We start from the raw sequence: 12488 nt of genomic DNA, 5'->3' as shown, positions 1-12488 counted from the left end.
CAATTAGAGAATGCAAGTTATCCCTCGTGCTAATCTCTGATACCTATGCAGCTTGCTTACTTGTTAAGCACTGGATGGGTTTTGTGGGTTAGCACCTCACCTAAGAGCGCTGTCATCACTGCCAGCTCATTATAGGAAAGCCAGTCATTTTGGGAAATTATGGGTTCCCTGGGCTCTATAAACAGACACTTTTTCTAGGTAAAAAGAAACTGAGAACTAACGGCCTACTAACTGACTTTCCCCACTCGTAACAAATACATCTTTTAAAAAGTGACCAGTAAGCTCTTTTTACCTCTAGTTCACAGATAAATGAGCTGACAAACCATGTTTTCCATGAACCAACATACAGTGGAGATCAAAATTAGAGAATAACCTAAGGTCACTGCATAGTTATATTTAAGTTATCCTAACAGGAGTAGAAGGGCAGTTTTTTAAGCATATTTTATAAATTAATTTTATTCTGAAGCAGTATAAACATTTATATTTATGAAAAAGAACTCTGATCAAAATTAGAGATAATTAACAGATCTCCAAGGTTTTGGTGTTATCTGACACCTGGTGCAACTTATCTTCCCTATAAGGCACTTTATTGTTTCTCCCCTATGCCCCGCCTCCTGAAACATGTCGATTTTTACAAGGCTCATCGGTCTGAAAAGCGAGGTGTGCTCTGATTGTCCAGTTATCCAGTGCATTGTGATTGGCTGAATGCCTCAAGCGCATGGCAGAAATGTTACGCCCCTTAACATATTATGCCGTCTCCCAGGCCTGCAGCACGAGACTCAGTCCAGCTGCTCTGCACATGCACACTCCATCAACGGTTCTCTTTTAGCAGTTCAGTCAATGTACATTTAGGAGTAACTGAATAACTCGGGATATTGGTTTATTTCATATCAGAGGGAGGTTAAGGCGCATTTATAAACCGAATAACTTTAATAATTTGTGGATTAGTGGGTACTGGAAACGCAAACTGTTTCAAAAGATTCAGTTCAATTTGGTGATTTGGTTCGGCCGGTTCACTAAAGAAGATCCAGTTAAATAGAAAGTTTAGTTTGTGATCCGGACATTACTAGATAAGACAAAACCAATAAAACCCATTACAAACAAGGCATTTGTTGCATCCAGTGGGGACATAACTACTGATTATAATGACTTATACTGTCTTTTTACGCATTGTGTATCGCGCTGCGTAAACAAACCATGTCTGCATTTGTGATCTGAGAAACAAAAAACAACCCTACTCTACACTGCTCATAACCCGGGTTTGAATCATCATCATTGAATCAAATTATTTAAATATAAGTAATGTACTTGCAGGCTGTGAGTCAGAAGCACCAGACTGTCCTTGCAACGTTTGAACTGCCCCACTTTATATAAAAATACGTTGTGCCACAGATGCATTGCAGGCTACTGTTTCACGAAACAGTCCTCATCCTCCATAAAATGCGCAGCACACATCTGAATATTTGGGCTCGACTGTTCTGGAACAGTGTTGAAATACAACTTAACCACTGATTTCTAGTCGTGTCTTCTTTTGGAATGTCAAACAAGTAGTTTCACTTTCAGAATGAAACACACAGCTACTCCACAACATGGCAGCGGCGGCAACAGAGAGAATAAAAGCTATGCCTTCTTTATTTTCGTGAACATTTGGGCAGTGTTATGCAAATCTTATACTGACGTAGAGATGTGGGGGCGTTTTAGAACAAGCTGTTTTAGGAGTGCATGGACAAGTCTTAACTTTTATAAAGAATATCTTTTTGAATTTAAAACTTTGGCCTTTACAGGGCAACTTTACAGATCTACTTTATGCACCAAGAGATTGTAACACTCCAAAGAGAAAGGAAAATTTTTATTAGCATTTTTTTGTTTCTCATTTTGTTTCTCTCGGTTCGTTCCTCATTCTGCGGAGGTCATTATTAAGGAGAGCAACATCTCCTGAATACACTGGAGCGTCGAATAGCTGACCTGCACAAATATATCCTCACCTGTTCAATCGCTCCCGGACAGACTTTAAAGATACAGTATTTCATTCATGCAAAGAAATAGTAACGAAGCTTGGTGTCGATGACCTGGAGTTATGCTAAAAGCGAAGCAGAAATCATCCGAGGCAAGTATTCCAAAACCATGAAAAGATTGAAAGGAAAGAGTAAAGATATAAGGTACAGTAGCAAGTACCAAATACATGTTTCAAATAAATGTTACACCATACTGCTGCTGTTGTTCTTTCAATAAGCGAATTCAAAGGGTATACAGTTAATGAAATGCCAAACGAATATACAATAATAAACCGTTGTTTTTTATCAAAACAATTTATCCAGTTTAATAAAATAAATGAACACTAATAAAATAAAGCAACAAACTGATTCCAATATTTTTTTTTTCCCCACAGCATGCTTAAGTTTTCAGACTATGAGCCATTCACACTTCCAATAAAGGACTAATTATGGAATGGTTATTTTGTGTTGCAAACATGATACTTGACTCTGAACTTCTGCTAAACATGTTTCTTTTGTCTATAATATTCTGACCATTGGTGCCCTTTTCATACCTAGATTGCCTTCACTTCTTCATTTCATTGATGTTTTGTTTAGGGGATACACACGAGCGTCGTGATACGTTTACATTAATTTATACCCTACCTCCAGCAGTGCGGGGGTGTTGGAAAGTTTGTTAACAGTATACTGTTGCTCAGCCTTTTCAAACTTCTTTTTGCCACGAAACAAAGAACGAAAACGGGGTCTTTAGGATCTGTCTTGGCATGTTTAAGAGAAGTCAGACTGAAAGCTCATCAACAAGAAGAATCCAAAGGATAAGCTCACCTTTGCTGAGGAGCATGCTGTGTGGGCAGAGGAGAGCTGGTCCAAAGTTTACTTTAGTGATGAAAGCAAGTTTAATTTATTTAGGTCATATCGTAAATATTATGTTCGGCATCAAACTGAAGAAAGATTGAAGCCCAAGTACATAAAGGTCAGTGAAATGTGGATGAGGAATTGTCATGGTTTGGAGGATGTTTTCTGCAGCGGGAGTTGGGCTGCTTATACAGCTACATGGCAGGGTGAAAGCAAATTTATGAACTAGGGGTGTCCCCGACTAAGGATTTTCATAGTCGAATCGGAAACTTCGAGTCTTGCTGATATTCGACTGATTGTCGAATCATATGTTTGGGGGCGGGGCAAAATACATTGAGTCAAGTCAGACATTTGACAGAATTGTGTAACAAATGCCTCACAGATACAAATGGGGTAAAAAAAAATTTTACGTTTTGATTAAAAGATAGTTAACACTAAACGTCAGCGAAACCCTAACAATTCACAATTTTTACAATAGTGCTCTGATTATTAAAAAAAGCCTATATGACAGTAGTTATTAATGTTCTGCATTTCTGTTTTGAGCTGCGCGTGCTGAAGATGACCAGTAGAGTGACGCATTTGATAGCAAGTTTTTAATCAACGGGATTAAACTCATAATTTTATGTAGAATACGCTTTGTTATTTATACAACATAATGTTAATATTAGGACTTATAGGCTATCTGCAAACAGAGCCCAAATGCAAATTAACATGTCTGAGCAGCTCTGAATGAACTCATTTTGTGGACGCGTTCTTCACAAAACAATGTGCAGAAACATGGCAGTCAAACTCTAAAAATTCACAGTGTTTTAGTATAATGGTCTTCTCATTATAATGGTATGGGTGTGAGAATCCAGTCATAATTATTAATATTCTGCTTTGTTGTTTGTCCTGCTCATGCTGCGCACTGAAGAGATATCACCGTAGTACTACAATGAAGCACTTGACTCAAAACCAAAATCAAAGCATCTTATATCAGGTAAAGAATATATCCACGACATATATACACCGGCTGAAATGTTTTGAAATCACTTGTACCCTACCTGTTTGAAAACATCCAGTCTCTGCCTGTGTCAGTTTGAGTCTTGGTAAAGTTTTAAATTCCTGCCGCCAAGATGCTCCTCTGTCGGTCACGGATTATGGAAAATGAAACACAAATCTATAGGGGTGGTGGATTTATTCACTCACTTTAAAATATTAATTTGAAGCTTCTTTCTTTTTTTTCAGATTCTTATTCACGGCTTTATCATAATAGGCTGCATATTAACTTATTGGGAGAAAACTGCAAGTTCTATGTGAAATCAGACATTTGAGCGCTCATATATATTTAATATATATTTTCATATTTTATTAGGTTCTTTGATAAGGTCACAATACGAAGGTCTAAACAACAATGTAACTTCCGTGACAGAAAAGCGCAGAATCGGGCTCTTTGAATTAAAGCATCGAATCGTCGACTATGTGGGGTCACCCCTATTATGAACTATGGAAGAAAGTGGAAGAGGAGTGGACCAAAATCACACCAGCACAGTGTGAGAAACTAGTGATATCCTGTGGTCATTCAAAGCAAGGACCTCTACACATCCTACTAATTTCTGACAGCTGTAACCCTCCAATACAGTGGTTAATGTTCTCTAATTTTGATCACTGTGTTTTCCACAATATAAAGTTTTTTGTTGAAATGCCTTGGTAATTTTGTCAAACATTTTAGTACAACAGTGGTACACCCACAGCTAATAATCCTTCAAATTTTGAGCAATGAAGATTTAAAAAATATTTCTGAAAAATCAAGTATTTATAGATTGGTCTGTAATTTTGATCTCCATTGTATATTTTTTTTGTGTGGTTTTTTTTTTTTGGAGCTTTCCTTACCAAATGCAAAGGCCTGTATTGCGAACGCCTCAGATAGATGCCAAATGGTGCTTGTTTGCCATCTGCTCAGGTCAGGGAATTCACATAAAATTTAACAAGGTTCATCTGCACAATTTAGTGAATTTTGCTCGTCTGATAGCTTTTAAGTGAATAGATGGCACAGACCAGTGGGATTAGAATGGTCTGAACAGAAATCTCAAACCATGTGCAAGATGGAAATAGAATCATCATCTGGCCCTGCAGGCTGTATCTCATTTCTGAGTATGTGCCCCTGGCATCACACCTGCATGTCGGCCCTAAACCAGTCTGGATAGAGGTCACCGAATCCATGATGCCTGATATTAGGGCTCAGTGCTTTGACAATGTGACATTACACTAGAAATATGTCAGCCTTTAGAAATTTTGATATAACACTCAATGCAATATTTCCACAGAGGGAATTCAAAAATCATCTGGTTTCTAAACATATTTCGTCTCTGATTCCCCCATAACCGAAAAAGTACCCCTTCATCTGGTGCAACACATTTACTTTTTAAAAGAACTGAATGCATCAACTATCAAAAAAGTTTAATATTTTCCCCTTGATATTTAAAATTTGGTAAAGAGTTGGTAAGGTTTTTCCATGGCTGCATTTGGGTAAAAGTAAAACTGTAATGTGAAATATTGAAAAATGTGATTTAATCCTGTGATGTAAAGCTGAATTGTCAACATCCATCACAAGATCCTTAAGAAATCATTCTGATATGCTGATTTGCTGCCAAATAGGGTTGTAATGATATGGGATTTTCACGGTATAATAATAGTCTCAGAAAATATCACGGTTCCGCGGTATTATGATATTAAATGATATTAAACATTTAATATGATATTAAACTAAATCATTATTATTATAATCATCAGCTACAATGACCCTGGAATGAAAACTGATATGGTTTTTGGTTAAACATGGTTTATTGTAACAAACCTTTTTATGAAAAAAAAAAAAATTATGATGAAGAAATGTAAGCAAGTTGAGATTTTCAGGGGTCATTCTTGACCGCTGAGGTTAGAGAATGTGTCCACTTGTACTAAACATCCTCTCTGAAGGTACACTTGTGGCAGGGACACAAAGATACATTTTGGCCACATTTGCCAGAAGAGCATGCATTTTCCACCAAGTCAGTGGGTCAGTGTCCACGCTTATCACTTTAAGCACCTTATCACTGACATTCTCATTTCCTGAGGTTGCCTTGTACTGCTGCTTCCCACTTCTTCCCAATTTTCTCCTCTTTCTGCTTGAGGATGTTCTCTATCCACAGGAACTGCTGTTGCAAGATTCAAAGCTTCTTACACGCATGCCTCAACTGTGTCATCCAGTTTTTACAGAAGCTTCTCTTAAATTGGGCATCCATAAAGCTGCAGATATGTTGCACTCGTTCCACCTGCTCTGTGTATCTCCCTTGCAAGTCTTCTCTCATTACTTGCTTCATCTGTCTGATGAGTAGATTGTCTTCGGCTTGCTCAGAGAGGATTTTGCTGCCAATGTGCTCCAGTACCGGTGTGCGTAAGGATAGGATATTGTGACCCGGACATCAGTAAGGTTATAGAGTGGTTGAAGGAGCTGATTGACATTCTCAAGAGTGGCAATATCATTATCTTTTGGCATGAAATGCCATGTACTTCTGTCACTAGCCAGGACTGCAAAGACAGCCTGTTGTTACTTTAGGAACCTGAAGATCATCTCATAAGTTTATCCCCATATTGTTACCATGTCATGGATGAGGGCATGCTCAGGGAGTGCTTTGACGAATAGTTCGTTCTAAAGAACAGCATTTATTTGAAATATAAATATTTAGTATATTTAGAAATAGGATAACAATGAAATAATTTTGCAAATTTAACAAATTTAATGCCTCCTTGCCTACTAAAATAATTAATTTCTTTAAAAACAACTTACCGGCTCTAAACTTTTGAACAATAGTTCATTTCTCATATTTTAATTTGTGTCTTATAGGTCTTATATACAGTAGTCTTATAGGTTAAAAAAGCAAAATCAAAAAACAGCTTTGTTGATTTCTAATGGGATTGATTTAATTTCTGTAACGTCAGACTTGACATGGCGTAGCTTCTTTACGGTTGCCAAGAAATGGCACAACTTTAGATATTAGTATCAAATTGAACTAAATGTGCATATAATGACTGTTTTATTGTTTTGAACATGGCTCACCCAGTACCAGTAATTATGTGAAAAATGTTCTGAGTCTTTGATTTCTAACTCACATTATGTAATGTGAGGGAGCACTGATGCCTGATTTATAATTTATTTATAGGGGCCAGGCACCTATTGTATCCGTTAGCATGATTTTCTTCTTCTTCTTCCGCAGCAAGTCTATGGCAGCCCATAAAACCGTTTTCAGGAAAGTTGTGAAATTTGGCACACTGATAGAGGACAGTGAGAAAAGTCACCATTGCAAATTTGGAGTCTTTAACTCAAACTCATTAGCGCCACCACTTGTCCAAAGTTGCACTCATGTTTATGCTAATAACTATTGATCCATAAGCCAAAAAAACAACAACATATATATATATATATATATATATATGTCCGAGAGGATTAAATTATTATTATTTTTTGCTATTTTTACTTGTAGACATATTGAGCATGACCTGAGACTACCTGCAGCGTTTCGCCACTGTGCCACCTAGTGGTCAAGAGATATGAAAAATGCAGGTTTTTGCTTATAACTTCTGAATAGTTGGGCAAAATATTACACAACTGGTCAATTTTACCATGTCAGCCATTTTGGGTGTCTGCCATTTTTAATTTTTGCCATAAAATGCTATAATTTATGAACGCATTGGTGTATCATTATGAAACTTGGTAAGCATCTTTGACACCGTGCCTTGATGGTCCTCAAAAAGTGTGAGTTCAGCACCACCCTTTGGTCAAAAGTCATGATGAAATGTATAAAAATGCTAATAACTTTTGCTTAAATTAGCCTATTGTAATGGGTCTGATGGTAAATGGACTGCATTTATATAGCGCTTTCAACAGACCCCATGGCCATCCAAAGCACTTTACAAGTTGCCTCACATTCACCCATTCACTCACTCATTCATACACCGACTGCAGTTTCAGCCATTCAAGGCGCCATCCAGCTCGTCGGGAGCAGCTGGGTTTAGGTGGGGTTAGGTGTCTTGCTCAAGGACACCTCGACACTTGGTCAGGTGGAGCCAGGGATTGAACCACCAACCTTCCGGTTTGTAGACAACCAACATGAACCACTGAGCCACTGCCGCCCATGATGTTGTTAGAATCCCTGGATCATGCTGAGAACATTGATACAAATTTTTGCCATAATTAGCCACATTTCCACCGCTGGAACTTTACCCAGGAACTAGGCACTTTGGGCTGGTACTCTGTGTGTTTCCACTGCAGGAACTAAATAAAGTTCCGGGTAAAAAAAATGCCCCTCAGAAAGTCCCTGCTGTCGAGTTAGTACTTTTTCAAAGTTCCGGAACTTTTGGGGATGGGACTTGGGCGCTAAACATGCTGATTGGTTGAGTTCACGCAGCATTGTGATTTCAACCACCATTTATTCGGTTCATTTTCAAAATATTACTTTTATTGTGTCATGAAATGTAATTTTAAAAGTATTTCAGGTGAGATTATAGTTGTTTAAAACTCTAATCTGTGGTTTATTTATAAAGACAGTGCCTATTTAAAAATGTGTTTAGCCGATTTCGGAGACGGTCAACTCCACGCAATCAACCGGAGCTTAGTGCTCATGTTTACCGACAAGAGCAGTCTCGACTCGGCTAGTCCTTCTGATATGTGCCGCTGGCTATGATGTCTCTTTAGTGGTTAAACATAAAATGTAATTCATTTTGGGTTAAATATAACATGTAATCTTTGGTCTTTATTAAAGTTATCTATATGTTAAAATGAAAATAAAAAGAGGCAATTGATATATTTCGTTTCATTGTAATGGCTGTATATACACATTTCCCTGAACCAAGTACATTTCTGTGGCTGAAATTAAATGAAAGGAGGCAGTGGTATTTGATATCCTATTTCATTTTATTGTTAATATACAGTGAGGTAAATTGCAGTAGTCAAGGTGAGTCGACTGATGTTATCAAGTACGCTGCTGTTTGCAGATTTACCATCACACTCCCGCGTCGAATGCGCAAAGTCCGAACTACCGAGGATGCAAGTCCAAAATGTGCGTACTTTGTATTGAGAAATGCGTGCAGACCTACAGTAAGTCATCAGACTATTTGCCTAATCTTCCCGGTACTTTAGACCGCGGTGGAAACGCAGAAAGCAACAGGTTTGTGGGGGAAATAGTTCCTGGGAAAAAAAGTTCCTGGTACAATTGTTTCTGGTAATTTATTGGAAACGTGGCAATTGACTGAACTTTCTGTCCACCATTTTGATTTATGTTAAAACCATACTTTTTCAAACTCCTCCTAGAACGTCAGTCTGATTTTCAATAAATTTGACTCGGATCATCTTCAGACCATGCTGGCAAAAAGTTATGGATTTTGTGTCGATATACGAAACTGTTCTCATTTAGCACGTTAACGAATTTGCATGGAAAGATGCCAAACTGCATCTGATGACTGTATCTATGCAATGCTTTGACATATTTACATCAAACCTTATATGTGCCATTGTCACCTCGATCTGATCATGCCACATGAATTCGATAACAGCGCCACCTATTGTTCAAGAGAAATAAACCATCCATTAAATGTAAACTATTACTTTTCCAAAAATGCTAATAACTTTTGATTTCATTAGCCTATCGTAATTGACTGGTGTCAAAATATTCATTGGGTCATGCCGACAACATACGTAGATACCAATTTTCCCTCAGACATTCCGAATTTCCTGGCGGCCATTTTAACGTATGTTAAAAACTTTAAAATGTTCAAACGTTCCAATTTTCACCAAAAGCGAGTCCGATGATTTCCCCGACTGTGCTGACAAAACGTTATGGATTTCGTGTCGATAAGCAAAACCATTTACGTACAGCACTGCTACAAAATTTAGGCACAGTGTCAAACTGTATCTGAGGCTGTATATCTGCTTCTGTAGTACTTGGCCCTGTAATTGCCTCTTGCAGATATATTTATAAATAATTTTAATCTAAAAAAAGTGCATTGTGATGTTTGGTCATACCGCCCTCTCCTACCTGAACATCCACTGACTTCTTATCCCAAAAGGATATGCAAGAATGTTCATTTGAACAGAATTGTTCAGTATTCATAAGTCTCAAATTTTGAGCTCAGATAAATTATAGTAGTGCTAGACAATCATCAACGATTAAATACCTCTATTTCTCCATCAGCTCTGGTCCGCTGATGAATTGAGGGCTAATAGCATGAGATTAGCACTAGCTTTGCGCTTTAGGCCTGATTTGGTGATTTAACTTGGAGAGCCAGTAGTTTGATGCCATCAATATCTTTATTCCTTTACAAGTTGAGGATTTAATGTTGGCATGGAAACAGCTAGCTGTTTCTATGGGACCTTGCTGAGTAGTTGTTATGGTAACAAGATTGTTTCTGTAGAATATGATATATGCTATTTAAGTATTGATCCTGTTTTCTCCGGAGACTCTGGGTTTATTGTTTGTTTAGCATGCGTTTATGCTAAGATGAAGGACCCTTACTTACATCATAATGCATGATGGAGTCAGCGATGAGTGTGGGGGTGTACGTGGTTCTACAGTAGTGAAAATTGTCCCTCAGGTCGTCGCCTACATAAGAACACACACTCACACTCCTCCACAAAGGAATCTGTGTTAACGGTTGCTCTCTTTCACACTCCTACACCCTCATCTTCTCTTTAAGACACACACAACATAAGAATGGAAGAATAATCAGATGCCCTAATGGAAAAAGCCCTTCTATTTTTATCCTTACCTCTGTTGTGAACCGTGAGGTAGTTGTATATCATGGTGTGAGAGACACCATGGGTTTTCTTATTAAAAAACCCAGCAGAGGGCCTCCACCTCAGTCTCTCAGTCTTTCAGCCTCATTTCACTATTTTGCTTCTTTGTGTCTAACATCTGTGATTCTTCAAAGAAGTGCTGAAGTAACCTGCTGTTAAACAGTGCCATCTTTCCTCTGGTTCTTTCATTTCTTTCCCCTCGTTTCATTTGCATCGCTGCCGTCTGCTGTTCCTCCTTTGTCAGTCATCGCTCCCCATTTCATTAGTTTTATATAAGCTGTGTCCCCACCCCACCCTGCTCGCTGTTGTTTCATTAGCATTGCTTTCCTTTTGTGTGGCTCGTGCGCTCTAGCTCAGCAGTGATAATGTGTGAGCAAACATGAAGTTGAATAATTGAGCTCTCATTCGCAAATGCCCCTCAATGCCAACACAGGTAAACCAAGTGGATTCATTTTCACTGAGTGTATGTGTGAGTCCGTTCACTCGGTTTATTAGGTTTTCATTTATTATGGGGCATTGGCACAGAAAGACAGACAGCCTGATTGATTCATAAAGGCTCATTTTTAAAGTGAGTGTGAAGGCCTCTGTTTAATATTATGAGGTCGTCAAGTGGCCTGGCTGAACCAAGTTGCACACTCTAAAGTTTAAAGCTTAGTTTTATTTAGCATTTTCTTTGTCTGTGATATAATGTGTTAAAAAGAGCTGAATGTACAGTACTATTCTCTTATTGCTACTGTAGCTGAATGTATAATCACATTAATGATCATATTAGGCTTTACATTTATGCTTTTGGCAGGCACTTTTGTCTAGACATACACTATATATTAGTACTATATTGTACTCCATAGTTGCATATATAATTATGCATGCTCATTCTCTCTATTAAGATTGCCTAATTAACACACACAAATTTCATGAACACTCAGATTTTTTTATTGGATTTTTTAGATAGAATAACATGTGCACAGACACAAACCCTGACAACAATGCCACAAGTTATAATTCCACAATATTATTCATGACCCTAATTAACAACACTCCAACCAATTATATACAGTTAATTAAAATACCCAGCAATAAAATAAATTAATAATATAAATTTTATTTAAGGAGCCCATAAGTCAAATTCAGTCTTCAGTGCAGGAGACATGCAATGCTGGATTCATTGAAGGGGTGTCTAGGTGCAGGAGGCACCAGATGCACCTCATCATGCACTGCCAGCAGGATTATATTTCCATGCCAATTCTAGGATCAGCCAGTGATGTAAGATCCATCCATAAGCACATAGTTTTGTGTTATACCGATTACCTTTTATGGCCACACTTATTTAAATAAATTGTGATCTCTTCTACAGCAAAATCTACAAATAGTCTTGCTTAAATAACTATAAAGCTCCTTTATTTTGCTAAAAGCCTGCTATATTTAGGATTTGTAATTATTCTTTTTTTTTTTTTTTTTTTTTTTTAAGAGTATGCGAAAAAGAAACTTGAGGCATTGGAGACAGATAAATATTGTGGCTGCAGTTCTCAAGATGTCACACAGGTTTATTTCCAGGATTTTGGTTTGTCAGAAAAATCCATTTCTCGCACAGTGATGTCAGAGCAGTATTTTGTTCCCAGGTTGAAGATCTGACTGGTGCTAATCAATGCTAGCACAACATGAAGACATCTAGTGGTAATGGGATGCAGAATGTCATGTAAAGGATGGTAGCATGGTGTTAGAGATGGAGAAATTTCGATACTGATGGATCGCTAGTTGCATAAAACACTTGAATGAGGTACTTGTGCAAAGTATGTTTCAGCCCCAAGAAAACATGTACATCTTTCGGT

General features: G+C 37.8%; 1 protein-coding gene across 1 annotated transcript in view; it reads left to right on the top strand.

Annotated features, from left to right (window-relative positions):
- LOC132152815 (immunoglobulin superfamily member 3-like) overlaps positions 1–12488 on the top strand; it is a 193183-nt gene that overhangs the window by 125657 nt on the left and 55038 nt on the right. The window lies entirely within an intron of this gene.

This window comes from Carassius carassius, chromosome 11 (genome assembly GCF_963082965.1).
Source record: "Carassius carassius chromosome 11, fCarCar2.1, whole genome shotgun sequence".
NCBI lineage: Eukaryota > Metazoa > Chordata > Actinopteri > Cypriniformes > Cyprinidae > Carassius > Carassius carassius.
This window is presented reverse-complemented; position numbering and strand designations above follow the sequence as displayed.